At 45.0% G+C, this 21381-nt stretch overlaps 1 long non-coding RNA gene across 1 annotated transcript in view; it reads left to right on the top strand.

Annotated features, from left to right (window-relative positions):
* The window catches only part of LOC144608081 (uncharacterized), a 102782-nt gene extending 81721 nt beyond the window's left edge, over positions 1-21061 (top strand). The window contains exon 3 of the long non-coding RNA XR_013549166.1: positions 21004-21061. This is a non-coding gene — a long non-coding RNA (uncharacterized LOC144608081). The remainder of the gene's footprint in view (positions 1-21003) is intronic.
* The last annotated feature ends 320 nt before the right edge of the window (positions 21062-21381 follow it).

The following is a 21381-nucleotide window of genomic DNA, read 5'->3' as shown; positions in this document are numbered from 1 at the left end:
CACACAAGCTTTTCACTGTACCTCTCTACACACGACAATAAACTAAACTAAACTAATACTGCGTTCTGCATCTCTGTTCCAGCAGATCTTTTTCTCTCTGTGGGTACTTGGTCAGCTTCCCCTCTTTACACTCCTTCAGACAGACCAGCTCTCCCTCTGCAGCTTGAAGCAGACTCGCTTTTGCTGTTTTCCAGCACCATTGACAGGTCGCTGACCTGAGACGTCAGCTCGATTTCTCTGTGGACAGATGCAGCTGGACCTGGTGTGGGCCTCCGGCATTTTCTCTTGTAATTGCTGTATGCGCACAAACAGTCCCTGCACAACGCTGTGGAGCTGTGGGCAATGCTGACGTCTGGTAACTTTGTCTGTTTCCTCCACTAAACTGTATTTATTTTGTTTAGGCGAAATGCAGTGAAGGAAAATAAAGATGTCGGACAATCCTAGGCCTACCTTTTAATATTAGTTGCAAAAGAAAAATACTACAGCTGTTGGAAATCTTGCAGGGAATAAATACTCGGCAAAGTTGGGCAGATTACATGAATTCATCCAATGGTATCTTTCTGCATAGGAAATGCCCGAAGTCATGGAAAACTCCACAAAGGCAGTTCTTGTTTGGCTCATCTCTTCCCCCCCCCCCATCGTTGTTCCTCCCCAGGCACTTTGCCCAGCAGGAAATACAACATCTGTCCTTGGCTGAAGAAGGGCTTGACCCGAAAAGTCATCTACTCCTCTCCAGAGATGCTGCTTGACCCGCTGAGTTACCCCCTGCATTTTGTGTCTATCTTCAGTGTAAGCCAGCATCTACAGTTCCTCCCTACCAGTTTAAGGCATGTCCTCCCTCCACAATTGTATTTAATTGTTAGTATGCTGGTAAGAGCTCCATGAATAGGTGACGTTTTGGGTCGGGACCCTTTGTGAGAAGTGTCCCAACCTGAGACATCACCGATCCATGTTCTTCAGAGATGATGGCTGACATGCTGTGTTACTCCAGCACTTTGTGTCTTTTTTCATAAACTAGCATCAGGGTGGCCCAGCATAGAGTTGCTGCCTTACAATGCCGCAGACACCTGTTTGATCCTGACTGTGGGTGTTGTCTTTATGGAGTTTGTACGTTCTCCCTATGACCATGTGTTTTCTCCAGGTGCTCTGGTTTCCTCCCACGTTCCAAAGACATACAGGTCTCGGTGGGCCGAAGGGCCTCTTTCTGTGCTGTATCTCCAAAGTCAATTGGAGGGTAGCTAATGTTATCCCACTTTTCGAGAAAGGAGGGAGAGTGAAAGCAGGGAATTAAAGACCAGATAGCCTGACATCGGTGGTGGGGAAGATGCTGGAGTTGATTATCAAAGATGTAATAGCAGCTCATTTGGACAGCAGTAACAGGATCAGTCCAAGTCAGCATGGATTTACGAAGGGGAAGTCATGCTTGACAAATCTTCTGGAATTTTTTGAGGATATAACAAGTAAAATGGACAAGGGAAAGCCAGTGGATGTGGTGTACCTGGACTTTCAGAAAGCCTTTGATAAGGTCCCACACAGGAGATTAGTGGACATGTGATGAAGTGACCACTTGGTCTATCTGTGACACCATTTTCAAGGAACGATGTATTTCTACCCCAAAGGTCTCTCTGTACAACAATACTTCCCACCTGGATTGCCATTAGCGAGATTTCCCCATCTAAATGATTTTCCCTCCCTAGCGTGGATGTCTAGACCAATTTCAGTCCTTTGTACTTGAGCTGGGAGTAGTGAATAACAGGTAAATGGATAGGACAGGTTTAGAGGGATATGGGGCAAATGCAGGCAGATGGGGCATGTTGGCTGGTGTGGGCAAGTTGGGCCGAAGGGCATGTTTCCACGCTGTAAGTCTACGACTATTGGGAATGAAATCCAGGACTATAAATGGGCATAATTAGAAAGGATTTCCGATTGCATGGAGCTCTATCTTAGAACAAGCCTTTTGGAGGGAGAGGGGGAAAGCTTGGGGAGAGATGGTAATGAGCAGCAAACCATAAAGTTAATCAGTCGGTTTCCTGGAGCTATGAACACAAAGCTAGACGTGCAATATTTATACCAAGGGTCGGCAAATGAGGTCCAAAGGGAACAATATTATACCACAGCCTGAACTGATTACATCTGATCACTCAATTCTCTAGTATGCAAGGCTGTAATTAAGCTATGAATGTGTGTCAACATGCTCATAGTTGTAGAAATGTAATCCACTAATGGTTACACTGCTGCGCTTTTGAGTCTTGTTTTCAGTCAAGGCTTGTCACAGGAATCCAACAGAGAAATAAGCCTTGAACTTTTTTTTAATTTTTTTATCCGCAGGCTTATATTTTCTAATTTGCCAAAGGTTACAAGCAACTGAATAATGGCACAAAATTGTCTGGGGCTAGTCCAGTTGGACATGTTGATGCATGTTGGGAGATCTGTTCTTTAATGAAGCCTCGTGTTTTGCACACCATGATTGCATTCACCAACTCTGGGCTTTTACTTGGAACTAATCCTTTTTACTCTTTTCAGAATCCAAAGTGCTGGAGTTGCACAGGGGGTGGAGCATGCTTGGAATGCACTGCCAGGGGTGGTAGATGAAACAGACACAATAGGGGCATTCAACAGACTTTGAGAGGCAAATGGAGTGATATCATCAGGTCGTAAGGAATAGGAGTAGAATTAGACCATTCGGCCCATCAAGACTACTCCGCCAATCAATCGTGGCTGATCGATCTCTTCCTCCTAACCCCATTCTCCTGCCTTCTCCCCATAACCTCGGATATGGGTTACATGCAGGTGGTCAAGTGATAGGCGTGGCATCATGTTCCGTGCAGACAAGGCCTGAAGGGCCTGTTTTTGTGATATACTGTTCTATGTTCTAAGAGTGTTTAACTGTCATATGTACTGAAACAGACCAATTAAATTCTTACTGCTTATCCTCGGATCCCCTTTAACCTTACTTTTCATCTTAAACTCATGACCTCTGGTTTTAGATGTCTCTATCAGAAGAAAATGACTTACTGATTATTGTGTCTCTGCCTTGCAAACTTTTGTATCCTCAACCTCTTCTGCTCTCCCAGAAAAAAACGGAATGACCCTTGATAGTATCTCTGGACAACTGAAACATTCCATCCCAGGCAATACCTTGGTACATGTCCTCAGCACCCTCCTCATTACATCAGGACCTCCCTACGACTGCTTGGCAACCAGAAATGCACACAATATTCTAAATGCGGCCTTACCAAGGTTTCAAACAGTTGTAGCAAGACTGTCAAGCTCTTGTATTCTAAGCGAATGAATGATAATATCCCGGGGATGGACAAAATGCTGGAGTAACTCAATGGGCCAGGCAGTATCTCTGGAGAAAAAGGATGGGTGATATTTTCTAATAACTTCCCTATCACTGATACTGGCCTTTAATACCTGGCTTATTACAGTAAAGATCCAACAGGTGCTGACCTCTATTCATCTGGTACCTCACCTGTGACCAGCAAAGAATTGAAGATCTCTGGCCTTGATACTTTACTGTAATCTCCTCTCTAGTCTTCCCAAGCAGCCTGAGATGCAACTCATCAGGCCATGGCGATTTATCCAACTATATGTCAGTTATATCTCAGGTTAGTTTATTGTCACGTGTGCCAAGGTACAGTGAAAGCAGACAGTCCCGATCCGAAACGTCACCCCTTCTTTCCATCCACAGATGCTGCCTGTCCCGTTGAGTTACGCCAGCATTTTGTCTCTATCTGAGGTACAGTGAAAAGTATTTTGTTGTGTGCTAACCAGTCAGCCAAAAGACAACACATGATTACACTTGAGCCATTTACTATGTATGGATCATAGTTAAAGTAAGAAATGTTGCTGTAGGAGTAGAGATTTAAAAGCATGGAGTGATTGTAATATGTGATTGTAGATCTGCATCTGTGGCACACACGCAAATAGTCAGTTGGGTTGGGCGCCATCTTGGACTATATGTCACTGAAACTTCTTGTATATCCTGTTCTGTAATCTTAATGTTCTTGCATATGCTCATTTCCCCTCCCCAAATCTGCAAAACCATTCTCCCTGGTGAATACGGAAGAGAAGTACTCCTTGGAGACCTGTCCCATATCCCTGACTCTGCAAACACATTACTCCTCTGGTCTGTTCTTTCCCGTTACCCTCTTAATATACTTACAAATTGCCATTTTCTTCAATGTTATTTGTTGCTACTATTTTGTGGTCCATCTTTGCCTTCCTAATTTCTTTGTTCAGCACGAATCTACACTCTCCACTCTTGAAGGTTTTCCTGAGATGCTGCCTGACCTGTTGAGTTACTCCAGCACTTATTGTCCTTTCTTTTTTTTGTACCATCAAATAATAACAGGTTACTGTTGCTATGTGGGAAATAGCTGGAGCCTTTAACCCACATTGGAAACTCGACGGAATACTAATTCAGCAGAACACACTGCACTGTTTCTGCGAGATGTTGCAAGAGTGTACAAAACTGGAGGTCTTTGGATGATCGACCTTCCCAGCTGTTTCTTACCAGCTGTTATCAGGCAACTGAGTCATCAAGTCAAGTCAAATTTATTTGTCACATACACATACTCGATGTGCAGTGAAATGAAAGTGGCAATGCCTGCGGGTTGTGCACAAAAAGAATTACAGTTACAGCATATAAATAAAGTTAATAAGGTACTAAACATAGCACAAAAAGTGTCGACAAAAATTTAGTCTCTGGGGTTATAAAAGTTGACAGTCCTGATGGCCTGTGGGAAGAAGCTCCGTCTCATCCTCTCCGTTTTCACAGCGTGACAGCGGAGGCGTTTGCCTGACCGTAGCAGCTGGAACAGTCCGTTACTGGGGTGGCAGGGGTCCCTCATGATCTTGCTTGCTCTGGATCTGCACCTCCTGATGTATAGGTCCTGCAGGGGGACGAGTGTAGTTCCCATGGTGCGTTCTGCCGAACGCACTACTCTCTGCAGGGCCATCCTGTCCTGGGCAGAGCTGTTCCCAAACCAGACTGTAATGTTGCCGGACAGGATGCTCTCTACAGCCCCAGAGTAGAAGCAATGAAGGATCCTCAGCGACACTCTTAATTTCCTCAGTTGTCTAAGGTGGTAAAGGCGCTGCTTAGCCTTACCCACCAGTGCGGCAATGTGCGTTGCCCACGTCAGATCCTCTGCGATGCGGACTCCCAAGTATTTGAAACTGCTCACCCTATCCACAATAGACCCATTTATCTCCAGTGGCGTGTACGTCCTTGGATGTTTAGCCCTTCTGAAGTCCACAATCAGCTCCTTTGTTTTAGTGACATTCAAGAGGAGGCTATTGTCCTGACACCAGAGTGCCAGATCAGCCACCTCCTCCCGGTAGGCCTTCTCATCGTTGTTGGAGATCCGGCCCACCACCACAGTGTCATCAGCAAACTTGATGATGGAGTTTGAGCTGAACCTGGCCCCACAGTCATGTGTGTACAGGGAGTACAGTAGGGGGCTAAGGACGCAGCCCTGGGGGGATCCTATGTTCAGGGTGAGGGAGCTAGATGTGTGTTCCCCCATCCTGACCACTTGGGGCCTGGCAGTGAGAAAGTCCAGGACCCAGGCACACAGAGGGGTGCTAAGCCCCAGTTCCAGCAGCTTCTCAACCAGTCTGCTGGGGACTATTGTGTTGAAAGCTGAACTAAAGTCAATGAACAGCATCCTCACATAGCCCCCCTGGCTGTCCAGATGAGAGAGAGCGGTGTGTAGAACCTGGGAGACCGCATCATCCGTGGACCTGTTTGGACGGTATGCGAACTTACCACAACCAGAGGGCTGAACTACCTCTCTGATGGCTATCGGACTATCCTTGATCGGACTTTGTTGGCCTTGCCTTGCAATATACATTATTCCCTTATATATTCCCAATATACATTATTCCCTTATGTATCTATACACTGTAAATGGCTCGATTGTGTTGTCTTTCTGCTGACTGGATAGCATGCAGCAAAGGCTTTTCACTGTACCTCGGTACACGTGACCATAAGCTAAACTAATACCAATGAACTCCTTCCCAGGTCATGAGGTCATAAGTGATAAGAGTAGAATGAGGCCATTCGGCCCATCAAGTCCACTCCACCATTCAATCATGGCTGATCTATCGCTCCCTCCTAACCCCATTCTCCTGCCTTCTCCCCATAACCCCTGACACCTGTACTAATCAAGAATTTATCTATCTCTGCCTTAGAAATATCCACTGACTTGGCAAAGAATTTCACAGATTCCCACCCTCTGACTCAAGAAATTTCTCCTCATCTCCTTCCTAAAAGAACGTCCTTTAATTCTGAGGCTATGACCTAATTTGTCTTTCGTTTGAACAAATACATGGATAGGACAGGTTCAGAGGGATATGGGTCAAATGCAGGCAGATGGGACTAATGCAGATGGGACATGTCGGTCGGTGTGGGCAAGTCGGGCCTGTTTCCACACTGTATGACTCGATAAGCGTTTGTAGCTTCATGACAGTCTCTGCAGGTTATGTTGCCCAATTAAATTTAACCCCTTAAAACTTTTGTAACTTTTTGCAAAAGGTACTCCACAGGATTTTAATCAATTTTAATTAATTATTGCCTTCTACATTTTATCTGCTATATTGGTGTGGAGACCGGGCTTAAGAAGAGAGGACCTGAACTATATTTCATCTCCCTTGCTCAAGAGGGGCAAGGCCATAACAGACCAGGCCAATGCTCAGTCATTGTGACATGTGAGGCCTTGCCAAGGAAGATATAAGAATCTAAAGGTAAATTGTGCCTTTGATTGGAAGGCAATGCAGACCAAGTAATGAAATTGTCGTCTATCGAGCAACCTATGGTCTTAAAAACAATCAACTCTAAATCATATTGCCTGTTATAGAAAATAATGAACTCCTGGAGGAGTAGCTGGAAGCCATCCCATCTCACTTATGTTGTCCCTCATTGACAGTCTAATAGCCAATGCAAGTATCTCAATGTGCTGCTCATTAAGTGAAGTCAGCTTGCGATGTACACCTTGGCTGGTTGCATTAATTTGCCCCATGACTGCAATGAAGGTATCCAGATTGCTCAGTGTTTTTCTGCCTGCCCACATCTAAAACGCTCTTCATCAGGAAAGTTCTTTCAGCACAAATGCAAGCCTTTATGTTGTCCTGATTTATCTTCTCCCGAGCTGAAGCCTCCAATTCCAACAGAGGCAGAGGTTCTCACATGAGGTTAGCTTCGTATTACTGATTCACTTTACCTTGAGAGTAAGCAGGGCTGTTTGACCACCTGGAAAAGCAGAATGTAGCCTCGGTTTCAAGAGGCCATGTTCAAGCCTGTTGATCACACTGGGGTTCCTCTTAACGTTGCACATGGTGTAAACCAGATACTTTTAGTTTATCATATCATATCATATATATACAGCCGGAAACAGGCCTTTTCGGCCCTCCAAGTCCGTGCCGCCCAGCGATCCCTGTACATTAACACTATCCTACACCCACTAGGGACAATTTTTACATTTACCCAGCCAATTAACCTACATACCTGTACGTCTTTGGAGTGTGGGAGGAAACCGAAGATCTCGGAGAAAACCCATGCAGGTCACGGGGAGAACGTACAAACTCGTTACAGTGCAGCACCCGTAGTCAGGATCGAACCTGAGTCTCCGGCGCTGCATTCGCTGTAAAGCAGCAACTCTACCGCTGCGCTACCGTGCCGCCCTTAGTTTAGAGGTACAGCGTGGAAACGGGCCCTTCAGCCCACCGGGTCCGTGCCAACCAGCGATCCCCACCCATTAACACTATCCTACACACGATAGGGACGATTGTTACATTTACCAAGCCATTTAACCTACAAACCTGTACATCTTTGGAGTGTGGGAGGAAGCCGAAGATCTCGGAGAAAAACCCACGCAGATCATGGGAAGAACGTACGAACCCCATTCAGACAGCACTCGCAGTCGGGATCGAACCCGGGTCTCTGGTGCTGCAAGCAACTGTAAGGAAGCAACTCTGCTGCGCCCTCATTATAGCATCAGTCGTTTTAAATTGATCCTGATGTCTCATTTACAATGGCTTGGTGAAGCCAGGCTGCCTGGTTTCACTGCCGTGCAAAGTCAAGATTGGCTTCTTTGACTGGAGTAGAAGTTGTTGGGTAATGGCAGGATGTTTGGCATTTCAATTTAATTTATTGTCATGTGTACCGAGGTACAGTGAAAAGCTTTTTGTTGCGTGCTAACCAGTCAGCAGAAAGACTGCTTTGAAGTTGGAGGTGCTGTGGAGTGTTAGCTGTCCAGTTCCTTCCCATTGGGCAAAAGTCTACTGTGCCCAAAGTCCATTCTGTGCAATTGGACTGGCCTGGAATATTTAGTGCAAACAAAGGCCTTTCCTTAACTAGAAATGAACCACCGGCAGTCCTAAGATAGACACCAAGCTGGAGTAACTCAGCAGGACAGGCAGCATCTCCGGAGAGAAGGAATGGATGACATTTTGGACCAAGACCCTTCTTAGAAGTTACTCCAGCTTTTTGTGTCTATCTTCGGATTACACCAGCATCTGCAGTTGCTTCCTACGCATCTGCAGTTCTAAACAAGACTTGCTTTACTCTGACTTTCCTCTTGTAATGTTCCAGCATTTAAAAGTCAATATATCTCTACCCTGTTGGCCCTAACTAAATGGCCCAAGTTGCTAGTTCTATGATATTACAGAAGTGGTATGGTTCTCAATTTAAGAAAACAGAACTAAGTCTCACCAGGAAATCTCAAAGCAAAATAACAGTGTTCTGTAATATCATTGTAAAATCCTCGAGAGAGAGAGAGAGAGAGAGAGAGAGAGAAAGACAGAGAAAGAGACATAACACAGTAACAGAACTGCAGCCTGTTGTTTCTGTGCTGACCATCGCCATTTATTTTTATATGCATCCTATTCTAATCCTTTATTCTGCCCACATTGCCATCAATTTTCCCCTTGTCAAAATTCTACCACTCCCTTACACATTCGGTGCCTATAAACCTAACACACCACACATTTCAGGGACATGGGGGAAGAAACCAGGGCACTTACTCTGATACCAAGAGTACGTGGCACAGCGGTAGAGTTGCTGCCTTACAACCAATGCAGCGCCGGAGACCCGGGTTCGATCCCAACTACGAGTTTGTACGTTCTCCCCTTGACCTGCGTGGGTTCTCTCCGAGACCTTGGGTTTCCTCCCACACTCCAAAGACGTACAGGTATGCAGGTTAATTGGCTTGGTAAATGTTTAAAAAAAAGTCCCTAGTCGGTACAGGATCGCTGGTCGGCGCGGACCCGGTGGGCCGAAAGGGCCTGTTTCTGCGCTGTGTCTCTAAATTAATTTTAAAAAATAAATTAAGAGTGTACAAACTCAATTTGGACTGCACCTGAGGTTGCGATTGAACCTGGAGCTGTGAATCAGAAACTCGGTCACTTTGCTGTCCTTACACCTTAGACTTTGCTCAAAATCACCCGTGATTATTTATTAACTTTGAGCCAACAGTGAACATTGTTTTGTTAGATAATGTGTTTACAGTAGATCAATCTAATTTCTCAGCTTTGGTGGAGCAATCTCCAAAAAGAATCACTTGAAAGTAATTGGTTTTCCTTTCCCCCCCCTTTTGCAGTTCATAGTTTCACTGACAAACAACTGCATGGATTTGGTTCATGTTTTAACCCATTAATTTCCAGTACCTAGTATCTCATGCTCCCTTTTCTACCTCTCATCTTTACCTTTACCGCACTCTTAAGAACAAGAACAAAATGACATACAAAATTCTCCTCACAATTCTGCATTGCCTCTACTCGCTGGAGTTTAGAATGATGAAGGGGGACCTCATTGAAACCTATCATATAGTGAAAGGCCTGGATAGAGTGAATGTGGAGAGGATGTGTCCGCAGGTGGGAGAGTTAATTGCTGTTACATTCAGAAATCTGCAGTCCTGTATTGCAGATGAATGTGCTTTACCGCTCAGAGTCATGGAATCGCGTAGCTTGGAAACAAGTCCCTTGATCCTTCTGGTCTATTCCATCCATCAAGCACCCATTTATACCAACCATGTACTAATCCCATTTTATACTACACCCTCGAGACAATTTGCAGTGTCTAATTAACCTACCGACCTGCGTGTCTTTGGGACGAGGGAGAAAACCAGAGCATTTGGGGGAAATCTTCAGAGCCACAGGGAGAACATTCAAACGCCACAAAGCACCCAGCCAGGATTGAACACGAGTCACCGGAGCTGTGAGGCAGCAGCTTTACTAGTTGCATTATCCTGCCTCCCCACAGATCAGACCTTATCTCTATGGAGAAAAATATGGAGTATCTTTCAAGTAAAGCAATCAACAGAGTTGGTGTAAATACAGCAATGTTGCAAGGTGCTGAAAGTAATTAGCGACAGTTATTGCCACAGATGGCAGTGGAGGTGAAGTCACTAAGTATCTTTACGGTGGAGATTGCTAGGTTTGTGATTAGTAGTGGTCCATGCCAATGTATGCACTGCACAGTGAAATTCTTCTTATATTAGCTCGCATGCCTGAGTTGCCATATAGTGGTGTCAAGTTATGTGTAGGTAGTAGAATGGGTTTGAGAAGGAAAAATAGATCAGCCATAATCGGATGGCGGAGCAGGCTCAATGGGCCGAATGGCCTAAATCTGCTGTGTAGGAAGGAACTGCAGATGCTGGTTTAAATCGAAGATAGACACAAAACGCTGGAGTAACTCAGCGAGACAGGTAGCATCTCTGGAGAGAAGGAATGGGTGACGCTTCAGGTCGAGACCCTTCTTCAGTAAAGGGATCTGGAAACACAAATTTATAAATCATTACAGATTGCAGAAGAACTCTTCAGACTCCCGTTTTGGGTCGAGACCGTTCTTCAGACCCAAAACATCACCCAGTCCTTCTCTCCAGAGATGCTGCCTGTCCCACAGAGTTACTCCAGCATTTTGTGTCTATCCTCGGACTAATTCTGCTGCCTCGTCTTACAGTCTTATTATCTTTCCACCATCTATTTATCTATCAGTGTGGTAGTTGCCCCGGAGATATTTCACAACTGATGTTGTAGTTGTTTCACTCACTCAGCATACTTTTTGACATTTTCCAATTTGCCAATACGCCTGTCTCTTGCTGCTGAGACTGTGCTGAATGGTGGTTATGCAAGTTGTGAATGACACTGCATCAGAATCTAACACGTTTCCATTCCCACAGCTTCTTTCTGTTGTAATTACTATTCATTTTGAAGATTAGATCAACCAGTTAGATGCTGTGTTTCCCCATGCTGACTGTGAATGAAGGCATTAGTACACAGCTCCATGCTCAGCTACATTGATTCCATTAGGAATACATTCTGATCCTTTCACAGGAATGGTTTTCATTTGTTATCCACCGATGTAATTCTTTCTTATCATTGAAATTTAATTCAGCCACTTTCACAGCTGAAAAACTTTAAATCAATATTTTTGTGTCAAATGATTTACTGTTAATGTTGTCAATTATATTCACAAAGTGTTCAACGTGCTTCGGAGGTAAATGGAAGGATTTTGCTCTGTTTGGTCTTTAAAATTAAGAATGATGAATGTGTGGGCTTCGAGCACAGTGATTTGTGTTCTTTGTATAAATCTAATAACGAGGAAGACTCAAATAGTCACTCACTGGGTAGATATATATATGTATATGTGTATATATATATATGTGTGTGTGTGTGCATATGTGTATGTAGGTGGGTGACTGAGTATATATATATAAGTGCATGCATGCGCATATCTACACACACACGCACTGGGTGACTGGGTATATATATGTATGTGTGTGTGTATATATGTATGTATGTGTGTGTATATATATACCCAGTCACCCACTGTGGGTGACTACTGGAGTCTTCCTCATTATTGGATTTATACGAAGAACACAAATTGTATATATGTGTGTGTATATATATGTGGGTGTGTGGATATATATATATGCACGCAATTATGCGCATACGCACGCACTTATGCACGCACGCACACACACATATATAAGCAGACGCACACATATATACGTGCATGCACAGACATATATACGCGCGTGCATGCACACACAAATATGCGCATGCACACACAAATATGCGCATGCACGCACACACGCACGCACACACATATATATACACACGCACGCACACATATATAGGCGCACGCATATATGTATAAACGCACGCACGCACACATATATATATAGACGCACGCACACACATATATATATATAGACGCACACACGCACACATATATATATATACACATGCACACACATTTATATATATACACACGTACGCACATTTATATATATACAGACATTTTCTCCAGAGATGCTGCGTAGCCTGCTGAGGTACTCCAGCACTTTGTGTCCACTTCAGAGAACTCCTTCCTTCCTAGGATGCATTGGGTTTACACCAGGGGTTTTGCACTACATAAGTGAGAAGAAGTAGGCAGGTGATTGACTGTAGATAGACACAAAAAGCTGGACTAACTCAGCGGGTCAGACAGCATCTCTGGAGAAAAGGAATAGGTGATGTTTTGGGTCGAGACCTTTCTTCAGTCTGAAGAATTGTCTTGACCCAAAACATCACCTATTCCTTTTCTCCAGAGTTGCTGTCTGACCCGCTGAGTTAGTCCAGCTTTTTGTGTCCATCCTCGGTTTGAACCAGCATCTGCAGTTCCTTCCTACACAGGTGATTGACCGTGATGAGTTTGCATCATGGATATGCAACACCTTAAAAGATGTGCTGACCCCAGGAGCTCACGCTGAATGTTGGGGATGGATCAGCAACAGATTTATGGAGTGGGAGCTGGAGGAGGCACTCACTTTGCTCCACCATTTGATAGGATCATATCTGGCGGGACTGGTGAATGTGTCTTGGACCTACTCCACAGAAGCAGAGAGGATGGAGCAGGGCTGCATGGATCCCAATGCATTGGTGCAGGGAATTGAAAGGAAGATGCCCATCTCCTTGAACTTTCAACTGCGTCTCTGAAATGCATTGACTCTGGCCATGATTACAACTGTACTTTAATGCATCTCCACTGTCTTAATCAAGATGGAATAGGTTGGGTAGATGCACAGAGTCACTTGCCCAGAGTTGGGGAATCGAGAACCAGAAGATTTGGGTTTAATGTGAAGGGGAAAAGATTTAATAGGAACATGAGGGGGTAAAGTTTCCCACACAAAGGTTGGTAGGTGTATGGAATGAGCTGCCAGAGGAGCATCTGAGGCAGGTACTATCGTACGTTTAAGAAACATTTAGATTGGGTACATGGATAGGACAGGTATAGAAGGATATGGGCCAAATGCAGGCAGGTGGGACTAGTGTAGATGGGATATGTTGGCCGGTGTGGGCAAGTTGGGCCGAAGGGCCTGTTTCCACGCTGTAAGACTCTATCACACTAAGACATATTATCCATGGTCTTGCTCTATGTTACCGAACTTCACCTTCTGATCTGTCAAACCAACAGAGGTGGTCGATGCTGAGCTGAGAGATCGGTCACACCAAATGAGGGAATGACTCTCAGCACTGCCATTTTGCACCTAATGCTTCAACCCTCACCCCAAACAACATCCCCTGGCTCCTGCCACCAAATCCTGGTTCTAACCCTGCACGGGGGGCTGTAAAACAATCCGTGTATGACTCTCGAGGGCTCCAAATCCCAGTTTATAATCCTAAAGAGCATCACAACAGTAAGGCAGGTATTTAAGCAGCACGTTTCATTGAAGCCACCAAGGGGAAGTGTTTCCAATTTACACGGTGCTCGACAACTTATTTTGCTGTTCGGCTGAAATTTGGAACAAAAGCTATGTTAAAATCTATTGATTGACAATTCTTTTACATCTTGTCATCACAAGCCCTTTCCACTTACTTCACTGTAGGCCGTGAGTGGATGAGGAACTGGGAATAAAGGGGGTGGTGGTGGAGGAGTGGACTGGTGAGAGGGGATGGTGGGAGTTGTTGTGCGTTGTCCTTTGTTGCCCTGGCATGTCCAGAGCACCATTGTAAGCAGGATGTTTGGTCAATGACCGGAGATCCATGTCCTCCTAAGTCCTCTCCACGTTTCTTCTCACTTGCAGTCAAGTGCCGGGCTCCAAATGTGCAAGTCTTTGACACTGACTGCAAGCACGTCCTCCGCTGGAGCTCATTCATTTTAAGCCTTCGGAGGTTTGACCTCTGCATCGACTTAAGAATCCTCAGTCAAAAACACATGCCGGTGGGAACAGAGGCAACGGCTGTGGCCAGTCAACCTCCATTCAGATGGGACGGTCACACGTTTGCATACCCCAACCCCTGGATGGCAGTTAGAATCCGCCTCCATTGCACCTTTGAGCCTCGACAAACTTGTGTTGCTCGTTGAACTTGGGAGCCAAGTTTTAAAATAATTTAAAAATTCCTCAGCAATATCTCTGATTCATTTACTTAACCTGTTGAGCCCCACCCACAGCTCCAATTAGTCAAGTCAAGTCGAGTTTATTTGTCGCATACACATAAATGTGCAGTGAAATGAAAGATTACCCACAGTCCAACAACAAGAGCAATAAAAATAAGCAATAACACACACAATCAAACAAAAAGAAACATCCATCACAGTGAGTCTCCTCCAGTCACCTCCTCACTGTGATGGAAGGCCAGAATGTCTTTTTCTCTTCCCCTGCCGTCCTCTCCCGCGGTCAGGCTGTTGAAGTTGCCACGTTCCAGGAAGTCGCAGACTGTTTCTGACAGGCAAGATACTTCCACAAAGCTTGAAAATGAGTAGGTTGGAGTTGGATCAAGCACCCAAAACATGTTATTGATTTTCTCTTCACTCACCCCAAACTCGCTTGTCTAGGGGTTAGAATACCCAACCCTCGGGGTGCCAGGGCTGTTGCTTCTTGTGTTTGAGGCAGCAGAGGTTATGTGACGCCCTCCAGGCACTGTAGCCAGTGCAATGTGCTGTTGTCGAGGGCCGTGAGGTCTACCCCTCCACCGGGGGGGCGGAGGACAGTGCAGTCGAAAATGCCGTGCTGCGCTGTTTGCTGGTCTGCTCCACGCACGCAGGCTGCAACCCCCAGAGCTAATCTCATGTCATGAGATCATAAGGAATAGCAGTGGAATTAGGCTGTTCAGCCCATCAAGTCTACTCTGCCATTCCATCGTGGCTGATCTAATTTTCCTTTCTCTCTCCATCTATCTACCCCGCCTAACCCCATTCTCCTGCCTTCTCCCCATAACCTCTGACACCCGGACTAATCAAGAATCTATCTATCTCTGCCTTTAAAATATCCTCTGACTTGGCCTCCACAGCCTTCTGTGGCAAAGAATTCCACAGATCCACCACCCTCTGACTAAAGAAAATTCTCATCTCCTCCTGTTGCGATAATAAAGGTTATCCTTGAGTGTCACCACACTGGCGCATCGCACAGCTTCATTGCTGCCCACAGCCACGCTGAACTGCTTACCTTGCTCGGGAAGGCCAACAGTCAAGATGCTACAGTGTCGACCTTCGTGTCACTACTGGAGCTGGATCAATTAGATAAAGGGAACATACTGCTTGTCTGGCGTTGCTTCTGTTTAGCAGCTCATCCGTTTAGCAGGATATTTCTGCTGCCAATTAATTATGGCACTCGCCAGAGCCTTCACATTTGAATCCCGATAAAGTTTCAGAATATAAAGCAGGCTGTCCGTTACATTCTTATTTAGTCATCTTCTTGTATTCATATAAACATAGCACAAAAAGTAAGGAAATTTGTGTTTGGTAGATTATTTTTTTGTTGTAACAATGCTTCTTGGCAATAAATCTTATACCGTTGGAAAGCCTGTTTATTTCCCTTTTAAATGGTGCCACATTTGTAAGGAACATGCATTTGTGGGATGAGCAGCAGAGCTGAGTATATGGGTTGCGCCCATGAAAAATTTGCCAAATCTTCTCTGCCAATGCCAAACAGCTTATTCTGCTGTTGCTATTGACTCTTGTTTTGAGCTTCTGGTACCCCCAGGTGCTGCCAATCAGGTGCCTGATTGGCACCTGATTGGCAGCATCTGTGAGCATGGGCCCTGCTACAGTGGTCAGTAGGTGTCTGCTCCAAGAATCGGCATGCCACGTTTGACTGATCTGGATAGGGCCCGTGCGATAGGGCAACTTCAAGCTGGTGTTCCGCAAAACCAAGTTGCGGCATTATTTGGAGTGAGCCCTAGTACCATCTCCAAAGTGAAGGCCAAGTTCCATGTAACGGGGGATGTCAGAGACAGGCCGCGAAGTGGGCGTCCCAAGAAGACGACACCCGAAGAAGACCGTTTCCTCACCCTGTCAGCACTCAGGAACCGTAGGCTGTCTTCTACAGATTTGCAGTCAAGGTTTGCAGGACGATATGGCCGACGGCTCTCTGCCCAGACAATTCGGAACAGACTACACGCAGCCGATCTCCGGTCTCATAGGGCTGCCAGGAGGCCTGCCATGACTGCCCTTCACCGTCAGGCCCGTTTGCATTGGTGTCGGCAACACGTGCACTGGAACCTGAACATGTGGAGGAACGTTATGTTCAGCGATGAGTCCAGATTCTGCCTACGGCAGTTGGATCATAGGGTCAAAGTGTGGAGAAGACGCGGAGAACGCTATGCGGATTGCTGCACCGATAGAGTAACATCTTTTGGTGGAGGCAGTGTGATGGTGTGGAGCGGCATCTCCCTCACTGGAAAAACGAGGCTTGTCATCATTGGAGGCAATCTCAATGCAGAGAGATATCGAGATGAGATTCTGCAACCAGTGGCAATCCCATATCTCCACAGTCTGGGACCGAACTCTATCCTCCAAGATGACAATGCTCGCCCCCACAGAGCAGGGTTTCTCAGAGACTACCTCCAGAATTTGGGAGTGGAGAGGATGGAATGGCCTGCCGGCAGTCCTGACCTCAACCCCATTGAACACTTGTGGGATCAGCTTGGGTGTGCTGTTCGTGCCAGAGTGACCAACACAACCACGTTGGCTGACTTGCGACAAATGCTGGTTGAAGAATGGGATGCCATCCCACAACAGTGTGTGACCAGGCTTGTGACCAGCATGAGGAGGAGGAGGTGCCAGGCTGTTGTGGCTGTGTATGGTTCTTCCACACGCTACTGAGGCTCCTGTTTATTAAATGAATAAATTGTTAAATTGCCAATATGTCTTGTTTCTTCAGACTTCAATCATCCAATCCACCAAACAACACCGAACAAGAGTCAATGGCAGAATAAGCTGTTTGGCATTGGCAGAGATTTGGCAGATTTTTCATGGGCGCAACCCACATACTCAGCTCTGCTGCTCATCCCACAAATGCATGTTCCTTACAAATGTGGCACCATTTAAAAGGGAAATAAACAGGCTTTCCAACGGTATAAGATTTATTGCCAAGAAGCATTGTTACAACAGAAATAATCTACTAAACACAAATTTCCTTACTTTTTGTGCTATGTTTATTTGAAATCCCTGTGTGGATTGAAGTGATTACTCAGTACGAGGGGTAAATTTAGCTTCTATTATTCTGTTCAAGATTTGAAATGAAGTGTTGCAGCAATAGGCTTTATTATTACAGGGGGGACCTCATTGGACACACGTGGGTAGCCCCGAAGGTGACATACTTGTTGACATTTAAAACATGCTTTATGATACCAACACATTGAAGAGATGAACAAGATTTTCCCTGAAGAGACTGAGAATAAATGTAAGAAAAATCAAACTCTTGTCCACACGTTTCACTTGAGAATTATACTTTGAATTGCAAGCGGTTTATCCGATAACCAATGGATATTTTTAAAGTGGAGATTGATAGATTCTTGATTCGTATGGGTGTTAGGTTATGGGGAGAAGGCAGGAGAATGGGTTTGAGAGGGAAAGATACATTCGTCATGATTGAATGGTGGAGTAGACTTGATGGGCCGAATGGCCTAATTCTGCTCCTATAACTTATGAGCCTGTTGGTTTTCTGATCTCTCCACAACAGCTGTGTGCTCATAACACTCCTTGTACAATGGGGGTTCGTAAGCACTCTCAGTCTATTAAACCCAACCTCAATAATTCATCCTTTCTCAACGAGGACCACTCTTCCATATGAGCGCATGAGCTTTGGCATAAGAAGATAGATCGGGTCAAATATAAATTTTCCTTTCCAACTAAATATTGCAACAATGTTCTAGAAAAAGACAGGCAAATTGAAAGTAGATCAACAAGTGGAATGCTATTTTACATTTATTTTCCCTATCCTGCTAATTTAGGAGCAATAGCTTTAGGAGAGATAGTAATAAAGCTTCGAGGCAATACTTTTGGAGTGCCTTCATGTAGACATACATACATATATATAGGTATGTAGACAATAGACAATAGACAATAGGTGCAGGAGTAGGCCATTCAGCCCTTCGAGCCAGCACCGCCATTCAATGCGATCATGGCTGATCACTCTCAATCAATAATATGTACATATTATATATATACCTATATCGTTATAAACCTATATGTGGTTTATAATGCACCTTTGCCTGTTCATTCACATCCTATGAATACAGTTGGCACAAAGCATGTTGTTGTTTGACCAAGTGTGTGACAAGCTGTGCTCCAATGTTTAAAGCTAGCCAGCCTATCTCTGAAGAAGGGTCTCGACCCAAAACATCACCCATTCCTTCTCTCCAGAGATGCTGCCTGACCTGCTGAGTTACTCCAGCATTTTGTGAAATAAATACCTTCGATTTGTACCAGCATCTGCAGTTATTTTCTTACACTAGTCTATCTCTACCGAGGATGGAGCAGATAGTGGCAGTCTGCCTTAGAGATGATGGAGGAGGAACTTGGGACTAAGGAGATGCATCAGAACAGAAGTACTATAGAAGCAGGCAAAGGCCACTGTGCCTCCCATGCCATTGTTTATCACTATCTTTTGCATCAGTTCTACTCTCTACACAAATTGCACATCCCTTGAATACCTTAATATCTAAAAATGAATAAATCCCTGTCTGGAATACTCATGGTGATGAAGCCCTTCTGGGTGCTGAGTTCCAAAGTTCTTCGAGCAGATAGTTTGGGTGTTTCATTTCATGGACTCTGAAGCAGTGCCAGAGCAGGAAGGAAGGGAGGAGGAGGAGGAGGAAGGTGAGGGATGGGGAGAAGGAAGCCGGATAGCAGTCTGAAGGGAGTCTGATCTGGTCAGTGCATCGCAAGAATCTGCCAGGAATCGTAGACTGAATTCCATATCCCCAGATGATGGTTAGAACCCAGCTGGGACTCTGCACCCAGCAGCTCGTGTGAACAGGTGATCGATGGTCAGCATGGACTTGGCGGGCTGAAGGGGCTGTTTCCATGTTCACCTTGGTAACTGGGATACCTGCATGAGTAGTAAGGGGTCAAAGGTTACAAGACGAAGGCAGGAGAATGGCACTGAGAAAGGAAAAATAGATCAGCCACGATCGAATGGCGGAGTAGTTCTGATGGGCTGAATGGCTTAATCATGTTTCGGAAGGAACTGCAGATGCTGGTTTACACCGAAGAGAGACACAAAATGCTGGAGTAACTCAGCAGGTCGCACAATGTCACTTCATCTCTGGAGACAAGGAATGGGTGACGTTTCGTGTCGAAGAAGCGTCTCGACCCAAAACGTCACCTATCCCTTTTCTCCAGAGAGGCTGCCTGAACCGCTGAGTTACTCCAGCATTTTGTGTCTATCTTCGGCTTAATTATGTTCCTATGTCTCAGGAACCTGCAGGCGCATGAATGTAGAAATCCCAAACTTCTGCACAGCTGTTTGCTGCTGTCCTTCCAACTCCATGTTTCCCGGATGTTATCCCGGGATAGCTGACTGCTTGGAGAGAACGTGTTTCTTCTTCTCTTCGACCAAGGTATCCCGAGCCATATTGGAAAATGTCAGTGCCTGGTCTCTTCCTTGCTCTGCCGTGCCTTTGAATAAGCAACGAAGGGCTGTTAATAAGCACATCATCTTTACCAGTCGCAGGCATCTTCAGTCAACACCAATGGATCCGGCTCATGTCAGCTATTCACAACATTGGATGGCAAAGAAAAGCTCTAAAGCAATAAACAGTATGTTAGTATTGCCTGGAGATGAAGTGGCTCAGTTCAGTTTAGTTTATTGTCAGGTACAGTGAAAAGTTTTTGTTGCGTGCTAACCAGTCAATGGAAAGACAATACATGATCACAATCAATAGACAATAGACAATAGGTGCAGGAGTAGGCCATTCGGCCCTTCAAGCCAGCACCGCCATTCAATGTGATCATGGCTGATCATTCTCAATCAGTACCTCGTTCCTGCCTTCTCCCCATACCCCCTCACTCCGCTATCCTTAAGAGCACTATCTAGCCATCGAGCCATTAACAGTGTATAGATACATGATAAGGGAGTAACATTTAGTGCAAGGTAAAGCTGGTAAAGTCTGATCAAAGATAGTCCGATGAGGTCGATAATAGTTCAGGACTGCTCTTTAGTTGTGGTAGGATGATTCAGTTGTCTGATAACAGCTGGGAAGAAACTGCCCCTGAATCTGGAGGTGTGCGTTTTCACACTTCTACACTTTTTTGTAAAATGTTCAGTTGGCAAATATCTGTGCTGGGTTGAGGTATCACCGTCCAATTTCACCTCTCGAATCATTCACACCACTCATTCCTTTGGAGTACCAAACCATGAATAAAGTGAGTCCTTCAGAAACAACAGCTTGGGGGGAAAAAGTTGTTTAAGCAAGTTTTAATTAAAGGGCAAAGTAGTGGAGCTAAGTAGAAGGGAATTTCAGGGAGCGAGGACAAACGTAGCTTGAACTATCTGCTCGAAGAACTTTGGAACTCAGCACCCAGAAGGGCTTCATCAGCGAGTGAGGGATTGATTCATTTTTCAAGACTTGGATTCATCAAGACAGGGATTGATTCATTTTTAGATATTAAATTATTCAAGGGTTGTGCAGTCGGTGTAGAGAGCGTGTTAGCGCACGTGAGCAAAGACTGGTTCATATTCACGAAGATTCTACCCCTTCAATAATGAGTTCCATCTTTTCTTTCAGATGTTGGTGAGACCGCTGTGAATTTCCTGGATCTTCTGTTCTCATGTCAGGTTCCTAGGTAGGTGTGTTTTAAGATGCTTTTTTTCTAAGACGTCTCACCGTGCAGTTAATTTGATCCATAATTGATGCCTGCCTTGGGCTGTGTACACCAGGTTCATGCACGCGAGTTGGCAGCACGCATTCTCGTTGAATAAAAACCGGCAACTTGTTTATCTGTTTTTTTTGGTAAACTGTTGTGCCCCAAGCCATTGCTGAACCCTTTTAGTTAAATTGCCTCTAGCCTTGTTCAATGGACTGTGATGCTGAAGAGAGGTGTTGCCACTGGAGACTGCAGGTTAAATATAGATATGGATTTGCAGATATGGATTGTAGTTGTTA

The sequence above is a fragment of the Rhinoraja longicauda genome, chromosome 30 (genome assembly GCF_053455715.1).
Source record: "Rhinoraja longicauda isolate Sanriku21f chromosome 30, sRhiLon1.1, whole genome shotgun sequence".
Lineage (NCBI taxonomy): Eukaryota > Metazoa > Chordata > Chondrichthyes > Rajiformes > Arhynchobatidae > Rhinoraja > Rhinoraja longicauda.
This window is presented reverse-complemented; position numbering and strand designations above follow the sequence as displayed.